Consider the following 13,126-nt stretch of genomic DNA (forward strand, 5'->3'; position numbering starts at 1 on the left):
GAAACTAGAAAGCTTGAATAATTTGATTCACAGCTGCTCATATATTTATATCCCTGGGCATTTCCCAGTTCTGGAAAGAGGGAGACACACCAACATATTGTGGCACAGTCACTCTTTTTTAATGGTATTCCTGCTTTAACCTCAAAAGGGAGAATTTGCCATCTAGACAAATGTCCTAACCACCCAGATTTATTCCAGTATGAGGTGTTCTAAGTTTCTATGAGAAGTTTTAAAGTCTTGGGTTTTGTTCTGAAGAAATGCTTTGAAGTTTTTAACTTGCTAAGCTATTTCAGGACAAATAAATGAATTTTCACTCTCTGAGCATTTCCTTAGATTTTATAGGTAGGTCGATCTTTTTGTTTCTGAAAGCAATTATTGTTAAAATGCATTTCTAAGTAGTTTTCCAAGCATTAAACTTATTACTGGCAAACTAGTTCAACCATAAACAATTTTTTTGTGTGTGTGTGTGTGTGTGAATATGGGACAGTGAACTAAGATTTTATCTAAAGACCTGTGCTTTGGAAGAAGATAGAAGAGTTTATTTTCTGGTTGCAATTTTATTTGCCTCTATGTTTTTCTCAGGAGGACGAGGATTATTATAGCTGAGTAGAAAAACATCTTTCTTCACTGATTTGAAAGCAAAATATAAAACAAGCTGGTGTTGTAATGAAACTTAGCCCATAAATACAGAAAGAGAAGAAGAAAGGAATATCCTCAAATCAAAAAAAAAACCCTCCCTGCCTCCCTCCCTCCCTCCCTCCCTTCCTTCTTTCCTTCCTTCTCTCTCTCCCTCCTTCAGTCTCGATGACATTCAGTGGTTGATTAATGTTACATCGGGGCACGTTTTCTTTAGCTACATATATTTCTTTAAACTCTATTCATGCCTTTCTAGATGGTGACAAAAGCTTGCATTTTTCTGCTGACTGTTAGTGTCTTGGGGCTATTCTCAGTGTGATGAGTGATGCTGTGATTGTCCATTCTCATCAGGCAACATCAGAAGCAAGTGCTTTCTATGGACTATTTCTTGTGCCAAACAATGTGTGTTACTACTCCAGCTCTTCAATTTCCGTCCTTCATTGAGATTCATTTGGATCTGCCTAGTTGTCCCTTGAAGATGAACAGTTTATGCTATTATGAGATACCTCATTCCCCTGTAATCTTTCTCCTCTTACTCCCATTTGTACAACACATGCTTAACATTCACAAACAAGCATTTTTCTTTCTCCTTGTAATTCATGCACCGAATCAGGCTGTGCAGAATCTGTTAATGTTTCTGTTGCTTCTTTTTTTACATGACCTTGCATAGGTGACCTGGCCTTTCAGTATCTTAATTGTCTCATCTCTCTAATAGAAAAAAAATGCATTCCTACCTTCCCTCATTACTACTACTTCTCAGTCAAACCAGCCAAACATATGAGTGAGGGAACTGCATAGTTCTCAGGGTAGAGTCCAAGTGACAGTGAAGAGGAAAAAGTAGCAGCCTAAGGGAACCTGAAAAACAGAGAAGTCATAATATGGTGTTCAGCCTGCATGGTGTGCTGAAGCTCATGGACTGCCTGACTCCTCCTTGTTGCACTCCCATTTCTGCATTTTGGTTAGCCTTCAATATGATGTCTTCATCCAGAAGCAGTACAGGGCTGCTTGCACACCTCTGGATCTGCTGGAACTGGTCTCTTCTACCTGTATTCAATAGCAGTGCCTGTAAAGTAGAATATGTCAGAAGAACAGTCAAAATGGGTATGCCTGCTCAGGTACTACTGATATACAGAGGTCAAATGCTAGAGAATTATGTGTGTTGGAATAATCCAGATTGGCCTCACCAGTGCTGAGTAGAGAGGAAGGACCTTCTTTGTCAACCTGCTGGCAACACTCTTCTTAACCTAATGCAGGATGTGGTTGACTTTCTTTGCTGGAAGGGCACACTACTGGCTCACTACTTGGTGCCTGCCAGGACCCTAAAGTTCTTCTCTGCCAAGCTGTTTTGTAGCTTGTCAGTCTTCAGAATGTACTGGTGCATGGTGCTATTCCTTCTCAGGGGAAGAACTTGGCATTTCCCTTTTTTGAACTTCACGGGGTTCTTCTCTGTTCAATTCTCCAGTATGTTTAGGCCCTCTGACTGGCAGCACAACCACCTTGTGCATCAATCCCTCCTTCCAGTTTTGTATCATCTGCAAACTTTTTGAGGGTGCACTCTGTCCATGTTCAACAATATTGGCTCCCAAAAAGACCCCCAAGGTGTAACCATAGTGACTATCCTCCAGCGGGACTTTGTGCTGCTGATCACAACCTTTTCTGCACAGCATATTAGTCAGGTTTAAACACACTTCACCGACCACTTATCTAGCTTGTACTTCTTCAGCTTGTCTATGAGAATGTGTTATGGGAGAAAGTGTCAAAAGTGTTGCTAAAGTCAAGATAAACGACGTCTGCTGCTCTCCTCTCATCCACTAAGCCAGGCACATCACTGTATGAGTCTATGAAGTTGGTTAAACATTTCCCCTTCATAAATCCATACTGACTATTCCCAGTCACCTTCTTGTCCTTCATACGTTTGGAAAGGTTTTCTGTGATTATTTGCTTTATCACCTTCCTATGGACGTAGGTGAAGCTGACTAGCCCACTTTTCTCTGGATCCTCCTTCTTGAAGATAGGGGCTTTGTTTTCATCGGCTCCTCAGGTATTTTCACTGATCATCATGGGTTTTTTTTGAATATAATTGAAAGTGATCTTGCAATGATGTCAGCCAGCTCCCTCAGCACTCATAGATGTACCCCCAACAGGTCCTGTGTACTATACTGTGTACCTTGTCTATATCCAGTTTGTTTTGGTGTTCTCTAACCTTATCCACATCCACTGAGAGTAAGTCTTCCTTGCTCCTGACTTTCTGGTGTATTTCAAGAGCCTGAGATTTCTGAAACCAAGTCCTTCCAGAAACGACTGAGACAGAGAAGGCACTGAAGACCTCAGCCTTTTCAATATTTCCTGTTACCAGCCCCCATAACCAGTCAGCAGCAGGGTCCATATTTCCCCTCGCTTTCCTTTTGCAGATGATATACCTGTAGAAACCCTTGTTGCCCTTTTCTTCCTTCATCACAGTCAACTTCAGGTGAGCTTTCCTTACTCATTCCTTGCAGATTCAAACACTGTCTTTTTAATCCTCATGGATAATCTGTCCCTGCTTCCACCTCTTGTATATTTTCCTTTTATGTTTTAGTCTAGTCAGGAGCTCCCTGTTATCCTTGAAGGCCTCTTGCCACCTCAATTTGATTTCCTCCTTGCCAGGACAGACCATGCTTGAGTTTGGAAGAGGTCATCCCCTAATATCAACCAGCTCTCCCAGACCCCTCTTCTCACCAGAACTATCTCTGATCATATTCTTCCAAGCAAATCCCTGAAGAAAAGAAATTCCTCTTTTGAAATCTGGGTGCTGTGATCCTGAGAATACAAGACTTTTTCTGAAAAAAAAAAGGTCTCTTCCTGATCAGGCAGTCTGTAGCAGAAATTACAACAACGTGTGTGTTAGTCTGTCCTCTAATCCTCACACACAGGTTCTCAGCTGGCTTACCATTCCTACCAAGACACAACTGCTTGCCCTTTCACAAATCTCTCACATAATGGAAACAACCCTCATTGTCATCCTGGTTGACAATCCTTCCTGAAGGACCTGTATCAATCAATTGCAGTACTACATTTATGTGTGCTATCACGCTACCTGTCTGTGGCCTCAGTGAGTTTGTAGCTCTGCAACTACACACAAACCTCTAAACCTGTTTGGTCCCCACGCTGTTTGCATTAGTGTACAGACATTTCAAAGAGGCATCCAGTTATGCTGATTTCCCAGAAAAAGCAAGAGCGTCCCTCAAAATGTTGTCCTTTTGGCAATTCTTTATTTGTGTGCATACACCTAGCATGAACCTCCTTCTGCACTATTTTGGTGCTTCAACTCAGGAACAATCAAACCACATATGTTAATTGCTGATTAACTTAAGTGTGGGTCATAGATTTATTTCTAATTATAAAAATACTAATGAATATTCAGGAAAGGTGACTGACTTGCATTTGCCTATTTTAGTAATCACCTTTAACTTTTCTAACATCTCTGCATTTACATTTCCAACCCTATAGCTAAGTTGATTAGAACTAGCTGTGGTAAGAACTGTTCTGGCTCACTGCCCATGAATAATATTCCACCATTTCCTGAGGGGAAAGTCTTGTAAACTTGTTGCCATTTGTCCTCACATCTATTTGCAGCTCCTTATTTCCCTCGAGAAGCATCCAGGACCATTTGGAATTTGTATTTTCTGATGTCCTCACTGATCTCCATCCCTCCCACCCCCCTTCCCCTCCATTTCTTGGAAGGAGTAGCTTATGAAGACAAATCTCCTGTGTTGTTTAATTCTATTATTCGGTAGCATGTGTCCATTTTATTTCTACTCATCACACAGCATTCTGTAGCTCCTCCTTTTTCATAACTTCTTTAGAATTCAGCCCCCTGTAACACTTAGAGATGCATAAACATATAAAAAGTGGACACTTTATCATGTTATAGATCTTTTCTAACTTAACAACAGATTCAGATATCAGATTATCACTAGGTAATGCACTGACATACATGTCCCTGAGGGAGATGATTGTGAATTGCTGGAGAAAAAATGATCAAGATTAGCCTGCCAAGTATGTGGTAGGTATTAATCATCATCAAATAGAAGCTGAAATAAGATTTTGCTCAGAAAAGCAGCAAGCTGCATTTCAAAAGCTTGTCCCTTTGTCTGCAGAATTATTGCAGCATCCAGTGAACTTTTTTTTTTACTAAACCAACTTTGACAGCATATTGATCTAATAGTTCTACATTTGCTTTCTAGCATTTAAATGTTTTATCTTCTCCCCAGAATTCCTCTCTAACACATAAACACATACAGATTTTGATAAAATTGGTCTGAACTCACAAACAACTTCTATCACCTCCACTGAGAGATTTCATAGTCTATTCTCTCACTCACAGATATTTCCCATTATTGAAAATGATAGAACCCTAGAACTTCACTAGAACAGAGTTTCCTTAACATTCTTTGTATTCTCTGCCACTACTGAATACTTAGAATAAATGTTAAGATGTTTTTCTGACATATTTGAACTTAAATCAGGAGTCTAACTGAACAATTGCCTGATGGATTAGGCTTAAAAGGTTATAGTAAATGGGGTTACAGCAGGATGGTGGCCAGTCACTGATGGGGTTCTCCAGGCCTCCATTTTAGGGACAGGTCTCTCTGATATTTTTATAAATGATCTGAATGCAGAAGTTGAATGTAAACTAAGTAAGTTTGCAGATGATACTATATTAGAATCATTAAGTTAGGAGGAGCTGTTGGCTTTCTTGGGAGTAGAGAGGCCTTGCAGAGACATTTTGATATATTAGAGTGCTGAGCAACCACCAACCATATGGAATTTATCATGAACAAGTGCTGTATTCTGCACCTGCGATGGGGTAATCCTAGTTATACGTTCAGACTGGGGGGTGAGAGGCTGGAAAGCAGCCCTGTGGAAAGGGTTTTGGTTGAAGATAAGCTAAATATGAGTTAACAGTGTACCCTGGCAGCCAAAAGGGCCAACAGTATCCTGGGGCGCATCAAGTACAGCATTTCTATCTGGTAAAGAGGAGTGATTGTTTTGCTCTAATCTGCGCTGGTGCACATTGAGTGCTGTGTGCGGTTTTGGGTGCCAAAATATAAGAATGACATAAAACTATTAGAGAGTTTTCAAAGGAGGGCAACAAAGATGGTGGATGGTCTAGAAGGCAAGGCAGTAACTTAAGTCATTTGTTCAGCCTACAGGAGACTGAAGGGAGATCTCATGGCAGCCTACAGCTTCCTCATGTAGAGAGCAGAGGGGCAGGCACAGCTCTCTGCTCTCTGGTGGCCAGTGACAGGACCTGAGGGAACAGCATGGAACTGTGGCAGGAGAGGTTCAGGCTAGATATCAGGAAAAGGTTCTTCACTGAGACGGTGGTCAGGAACTGGGACAGGCTCCCCAGGGCAGTGGTCATGACACCAAGCCTGCTGGAGCTCAAAAAGTGTTTGGACAATGCTCTCAGACATAGGGTCTGGGTTTTGGGTAGTCTTGTGTGGAGCCAGGAGTTGGACTCCGTGATCCCTGTGAGTTCCTTCCAACTCGGGATATTCCATTCCATTCCAATTGTAAAATAATATCTTCTCATCCTCCAAGAGACATTACTAAAATATTCTGAAATTCAAGTAGATATGTAGATTAAAAAAAATGCAATAAAGAGCTAGGAGTTTTTATTTGATCATATTAATGTGATCTTACACATATCCATGTGTAAGAAATCAAGCAGGGAAGTAAGGAACCAGACATGGCTGAGCAAGGACCTGCTGGTCAAACAGGTGTAGGAAGGAAATGCACAGGCAGTGGAAGCAGGGACATGTGGCCTGGTAAGAGTGCAGGAATGTAGTCCAGAAGTACAGGGAAGGGATCAAGAAAGCCAAGGCACAGAAGGAACTGAACTTGGCAATGGATTTAAAAATTAAAAAAGGCACTCTATAGGTACATTGGTCAGAAAAGAAAGGCTCAGGGCACTGTATCCCCTCTGGAAAATGAGAAGGGAGAACTGGTAACAACAGACATGGAGAATGTTGAGGTACTCAAAAGTTCTTTGCCTCAGTTTTAACTGCCAGTTAGTCTTCCCCTCCAAGTAGGGTCTGAGGGAGCAGAGTCCCTCCTACTGTAAAGCAAAGAGCAGTTTTGAGACCACCTGATGAAACTGAACAGGTACAAATCTACAGGGCCTGATGACATGCATCCCAGGGTCCTGAGGAAACTGGCTGATGGAGTTGCCAAGCCTCTCTCCACCATATTTGAAAAGTCCTGGCAGGCAGGTGAAGTCCCTGGTGTTGCATTAAGGGGTGTTAAGGGATTTACCATTATGGGTCTGGTCGGATTCAGGGTACTGAACTATCACGGTCACAGATTCTCCAACAACTTAACATGCCCTTACTCTAGTTGCACTAAATGAGAGCTATCACAGCTAGGATCAATGCTATTAAGTGCAATTTATTACAGCAACAGGTACATAGGTTCTTTGGATTGTCGGTGATAATTTAGCGTCTGAAAAGCAAGCTAGCATGCGTGAAATACTCAGGTGCACAGCCTGGAAATTAACGCGTTAAAAGGCACAAAGACTCTATAGAGATTTCTAAGTTTCCACGGAGACACCCAGTAAAACCAAGTGTTCAAATCTCACCCAAAGGCATCCCAATGGGGGGGGGGGGGGGGGGGGGGGGGGGGGCAGAGGCTCAGCCCATCGACTGATCCCAACAGTCAGGAGGTCGATGGTATATTCCCTCATGATGGTATCTTCCCTAACATCCCCTCTTTCAGGCCAATTTATATTATTTTCTATCTTTTAGGTGGAGCTTGAGTGACTCTCGTCAAGCATATCTTAGTTATGATTGGTGAAAAGTTTTCCTGTCTCTGTTTAAAGATTTTGTCTCTGAGAAATTCAGAGCACATCCTCAGTGAGGGGTGGTCGCACCTTGGAGGCGGGTAGCTTTTGGGATGGAGGTGTGTTTTGGTATTATAATGATATTATAATGAGCTAAAGTACACCAGAATACAGCATTTTTTCAAAAACATGACAAGTCATTGGCTCAGGGTAGCAAAAGTGCGGCTTACCTGTCTCAGTATGCACAAGAACAATTGAGTCCCCCTCTTGTCACAGAGCCTAGCCGTGGTGTCTCCACTCCGCTCTACACTCCGTACTGTTCCTTAGAGTTAGCACACCAGGTTTCCCTAGTGCGGTAACATCCAAGGTTGGAGGTATAGGGAACGCTCAGGTAATGCAGCTATGCCCTACCCTGAAAGCCTCTTCAATGCTGTACATTTTCTTTAAAAGGTGAATATTAGTTTTATTTTTCTAGTTACTTTAGGCAATTACACCACACCTGGTGATTGGAAAAAGGGAAACATCACTCCCATTTTTTAAAAAGGGTACAAAGGAAGACCTGGAGAACTACAGATCTGTAAGCCTCACCTCTGTGCATGGGTAGATCATGGAACAGATCCTCCTGGAAGCACGGTTAAGGCACACACAAGACAAGGAGGTGATCTGAGACAGCTTCACCAAGGGCAAATGGTGCGTGACCAATCTGGTAACCTTCTCCAAGTTCAAGGTGCTGCACCTGGGTTGGGGCAATCCCAGACATGAATACAGACTGGGAGAACTCATTAAGAGCAGCCCTGTGGAGAAGGACTTGGAGGTTCTGGTGGACAAAAAGTTTGACGAGCTAGCAGTGTGCACTTGAAGCCCAGAAGGCCAACTGTATCCTGATGGCTGGGCCTTCAACAGAGACCAGCAGGTAAAGGGAGGGGATTGTCTCTTTCTACTTTGTCCTTGTGAGGCCCAACCGGTACTGCATCCAGGTCTGGGGCCTGCAGCAACAGAAGGATGGGGACCTGTTAGAGTGGATCTAAAGGCAGGCCATGAAGATGATCAGAGAGCTGGAGAACCTCTCCTATGAAGACAGGCTGAGAGAGCTGGGGCTGTTCCTCTTGGAGAAGAGAAGGCTCTAGGGAGACCTCATTGCAGCCTTTCAGTACTTAAATGGCACTTAAAAAAAGATGGAAAGTGACTTTTTACACAGGCAGATAGTGAATGGTTTTAACCCAAAAGAGGGGAGAGTTAGACTAGATGCTGGGAGGAAATTCTTCACTCAGAGGGAGGTGAGGAACTGGAACAGGTTGCCCAGAGAAGCTGTGGATGCCCCATCACTGGAGGTGTTCAGGGCCAGGTTGGATGGGGCCTTGGGCAACCTGATGTATTGGATGGCATCCCTGCCTATGGCAGGTGGGTTGGAACCAGATGATCTTCAATGTCCCTTCCAACCCAAGCCTTTCTATAATTCCATGATTCAATTTTTTCCTTGAGCGGACTTAACACAACTAAATCTTGGATACCATATATCACTTAATTTGTCATTTCTCACTATAACTATCTTAACCATTTTTGATATCAGCACAGATATAACTCTGCCTTTCTTTAAAATAGTTGCATCAAGTGTTACATATGCTTTCAGAGAAGGAGATCTAATCATGCTGATCATGGTAGAAGCAGCAGGAAGCAGATCACAGTATAAATAGTGTCATCAATAGAAAACAAAAGAAATAATATGTTGATATCAACATCCATTAAATTTGAAACATCTTTAAATAAAAATTGTGTATCTAATAGTTTAAAACTGTATTGTGCATGCCTCTCAAAGACAGGGAACTCAATATTGTTAACAATTTGCCAATAAGATTTTGCCAGGAGTCACCAAAAGTCACAACTAATTTTGTTGTGCTCCTTCAAAGTCGATTTCCTTTCAGCGAAAAATCACCTGTCAAATAGAACAAGAGCTGTTCTAGAGAAGCAGGATAATCAGTTAGTGAACAGACAAGTAACGTTAGTCAAATTATCTTATTCATTAATATAATATTGCAAAGCTGCATATACTGTCCATTACAGAGCTTTTCATGACCTATATCAGTCATTCTTGAAACCTGCTAGGAGGAGGTGTGGATTGCAAGTAACAATTTTGCTAGCACAGCTGAAGAATGCTATTTTATTTGAATAAATAATGGTGTTATACTGTAGAGTCCAGTTGATTTTCTAGCTGCAGATGGGTACTGAATAGTGCAGGGAGAATAAATCTAACAACTTTGGGAGTTTTGTGCAAGAGAGTTGTGTTCTTACATACATGACTCTCTGAGGATAATGTCTACATCTATGTAAAATCTTCTGAACTATTACCATAATGACATTACAGTTTTTAGTTCCTGCATATCAGTTGGTGTGGAGATCCTATGTTATTCTGCTGACAGCATTCCCACAAACTATACAACACAGATGTATATAAAATACATGACTCTTTCCGTTTAGATTTGCAAGTACTTACACCCCTCAAAAAGAAGGTGAGAAGATGGCTACTTAAAAAGCTTTTTCTTTCTTTACATCAAATGCAATAGGTGAATCCAATGGTGAAACAGATGAAAATATTACTGTATTCTGGTCATGTTTATAAGGTACTGCTAAGTACTGATTTTTTAATTTTTATTTTTATTTTCTTAAATATCATGTAGAAGACCTGCTGAGAATGAATTATGGTGTGTGTGGCCACATTAACATCAAAGGATTTGTGTAGCAGTAGCTGGAAGCAGAAGTTGGTTTGTTCTCCTGCCAAATGGATACATATCGACTTGCACTAGGCTTATTTAATACATGGGGACCAAACTGTGTTTTTGCTGAAACCAGTGACAGAACTCCCATTGACCGAACAGGCTCTGGAATTAATGCTCTGTTTCTCTGAAACTTATGTTTTCAGACCATTTATAAATGGAAACTTTTTCTTCTTGGTCAACGTGGTAGCAACTTTTCAGAACATCATGGAGATCTACGAAGTAACTGCAGATTAATGTGACTGAAAATGAGAAGATAGTTTGACCTGCTATTTGTTGGAGAGGAAACTTGAAGTAATGAGACCAGAGTGCAAGAAGGCCAACAGAACTAGAAGAAGGGCTGCTATTTGGAAACAGCATGGTAAGGTTGTTGTAGGCGCTGCAGTTCCAGAATTACTGTAGCTAAGACATGGTTTAGTAAGGGGGGTATTTCTTCTTCATGCTTTTCTTTTTTTGTCTACCTAACAGCTCCTGAGAGAGAAAGTGTTGGTCAGACAAAATTGCTTGAATGCAATTGAAGCTGGAAAGTGTTTTGCTCTAATGTTTCTTTATAAAGTTCACACAGGAATTGTAATGAATAAGTAGAATGGGTAGCTTTCCTCAGATAATGGAGTAATACCACAGTTGCCCTTTTCCTGTTCTCTCTGTTCCCTGGAAAATTATGTGCATCATAACATCTTCAGAGATGACACTGATGCCAGGTCACACAGTCACTAGCTGAGAAGCGCTGATGTACAGTGTGAGAATAGGTAATGTTTCTTTTTCATTGCATAGCCAAAATAAGGCAGAGGTATACTGCAGACTCTTTCCCACTTATACTCTGGGGATACTGAAATATTTCACTTTTCCTGGTGGCTATATGCAGCAAAACAAAACATCAGGCAGTAGTTTACATTCTTGCTGCTTGCTTTATTTAGCACCAACCCTGAAGTGACTCTGGGCATTTATAAAAAGAGAACTCTCACAACACTAAGCCCATGTGAAAGATGGTGTTGGCTCTCCTCTGTGGAGATTAAAAAACAGAGGCTGTGCTGTACAGTGCCAAGCCTAACTTCATGGCTATGGCAAGCCAGAGAGCCTGTTTTCTGTCCCATCCTCATCCGTGTAATGCTCTCTCTACAAAAGCGCATTGCAGGTTAATGGTATAACATTTCCCAATGACCTTTCAATTCATGTGAATTCAGTGGTCTGAAAATGTGTCTGACACTTAAAAATAAGTCCTGAATCCAGATCAAATCAGGACTCTCCTTCCTGGGAGAAGGAAGTATACATTGCAAAATGGATCTGAATTGCCATCGCCCAGGACTGGGACATAAAACTGGTACTGAGTTTGAATAGAAACATTTTATATCCCTAAAAATTAGAAACTTCTCAGTGTTTCATAGTGAGATATCGCTATTTAATAGATAGTATAGGATGTAGCCCATTTTCTTTCTGTATTCCAGTGTTTTTGTGCCAAACAAACAAACAAAACAGTCAGTTGCACTCTGGTAACATTAGGAAAACAGAGTTTTTTTGTTTGTTTGTTTTGCTTTGTTTGTTTTTTAAGACATGTTGAGTTTAACAGCTAAAAGCAAAGAGGAGAGACAGCTCGTGGAAGTTTTCCTCAGGTCACTATTTGGCAGATGCCACAGTTGAGAACTTCCTCAAAGAGCATTGACTTTTGGATGACCAATGTAAAACAGCCTGGTGGCACAGAGGAGAATTGTCTGATTGTAAGGGCTCTGAGGAAAACATGCTCTGATGACAACCTATTTTGCTTATAGATTTGGCTGGTCAAAATAAGAATATTACTTTGAGAAGGGGACAGGTCAGAATACAAATAAATCAATACACCAAAAATGCATGTGGGACAAAATATTTCAGTCTTTCAGGCAGCTGAAGTCCAAACATTAAGGGGAAGTAAGTTAAATAATTGGTGGTGTATTTGAATGAGAACATTTGTTTTGTTTGTCAAAGTCGCACAGATATTCTTCAAAATGACAGAAGTGTCTGACCACATTTCCCCCCTTCCCTACCCTGAATGAACTTGTGAACTAGTTAGGCGCTGTCTGGGTTCCGGACTTTTCAATAGTTTTGGCTCTATTTTAACATTCAGCCTAGAGGAATTCCTGTTAGTTTTGTTTATGCTCTTTATTAAGCTTTTGTTATGTTACTTCAGGACTTTGCTGTGTGTTGAACGAGAAAAGCATTTTATCCAATGAAATCTACATTTCCATAATTTTGAGCAATGGCCATTTTCTTTGAAAACATCCTACACAAAAATACAGAGTCTGAACATTTCTGAACATTGTGCTGTTTAGGTTGTTGGCAAGATATATGTGGATCTAGACTTCAGTTCCACAAGTGATTTTTCACTATATATAGTTGGAGAGACAAAAGTCTAGAATGTTCTACTTCTGAATTTGCTATGGGTAGCTCTACAACCCAACCAGTTTTGGGGCTTTTGCCATTAGATGCACGAGTATGTTGGAAGGAGTGCTTGCTACTTCCTTATCATTAGGCAATCAAGTAAGAAAACATCTGGCTTGTGCTGAGTGCTGTTATATGGGACCATACAGTTAGCAAATCCAGAATCTTGTGTTTCAAGCATGTTCTCTTGGCAAGTGTCATCACATCGGGTGATACAGAGAAGAGCCTAGAAGAGATCAAGGTTTGTTTTGCAAAGCATGATGTGGAAAAAAACAGCCATCCTTATACTGCAAATATTGTGCAACCTGCACTGTCAAAAGCTGTTTTCAGCAGCTTTTCTGGATAAGCATCATAATGCAAATATCAAGATAAATGACACCAAATCTATCAATCTCAAAGATCTTGGATTAGTCTCTCAGGTGCATATACTACTTAAATTCCTCTTATTTGATGTTTGTTTAATGTGGTCAGGCAATCCTGATAA

General features: G+C 41.0%; 1 long non-coding RNA gene across 1 annotated transcript in view; it reads right to left on the reverse strand.

The window, feature by feature from the left end:
• Positions 1–607: 607 nt before the first annotated feature.
• Positions 608–13,126, reverse strand: part of LOC308187630 — a 32,070-nt gene continuing 19,551 nt past the window's right edge. The window contains exon 2 of the long non-coding RNA XR_013944830.1: positions 608–1,699. This is a non-coding gene — a long non-coding RNA (uncharacterized lncRNA). The remainder of the gene's footprint in view (positions 1,700–13,126) is intronic.

The sequence above is a fragment of the Anser brachyrhynchus genome (genome assembly GCF_964034855.1).
Source record: "Anser brachyrhynchus genome assembly, chromosome: 1".
Taxonomy (NCBI): domain Eukaryota; kingdom Metazoa; phylum Chordata; class Aves; order Anseriformes; family Anatidae; genus Anser; species Anser brachyrhynchus.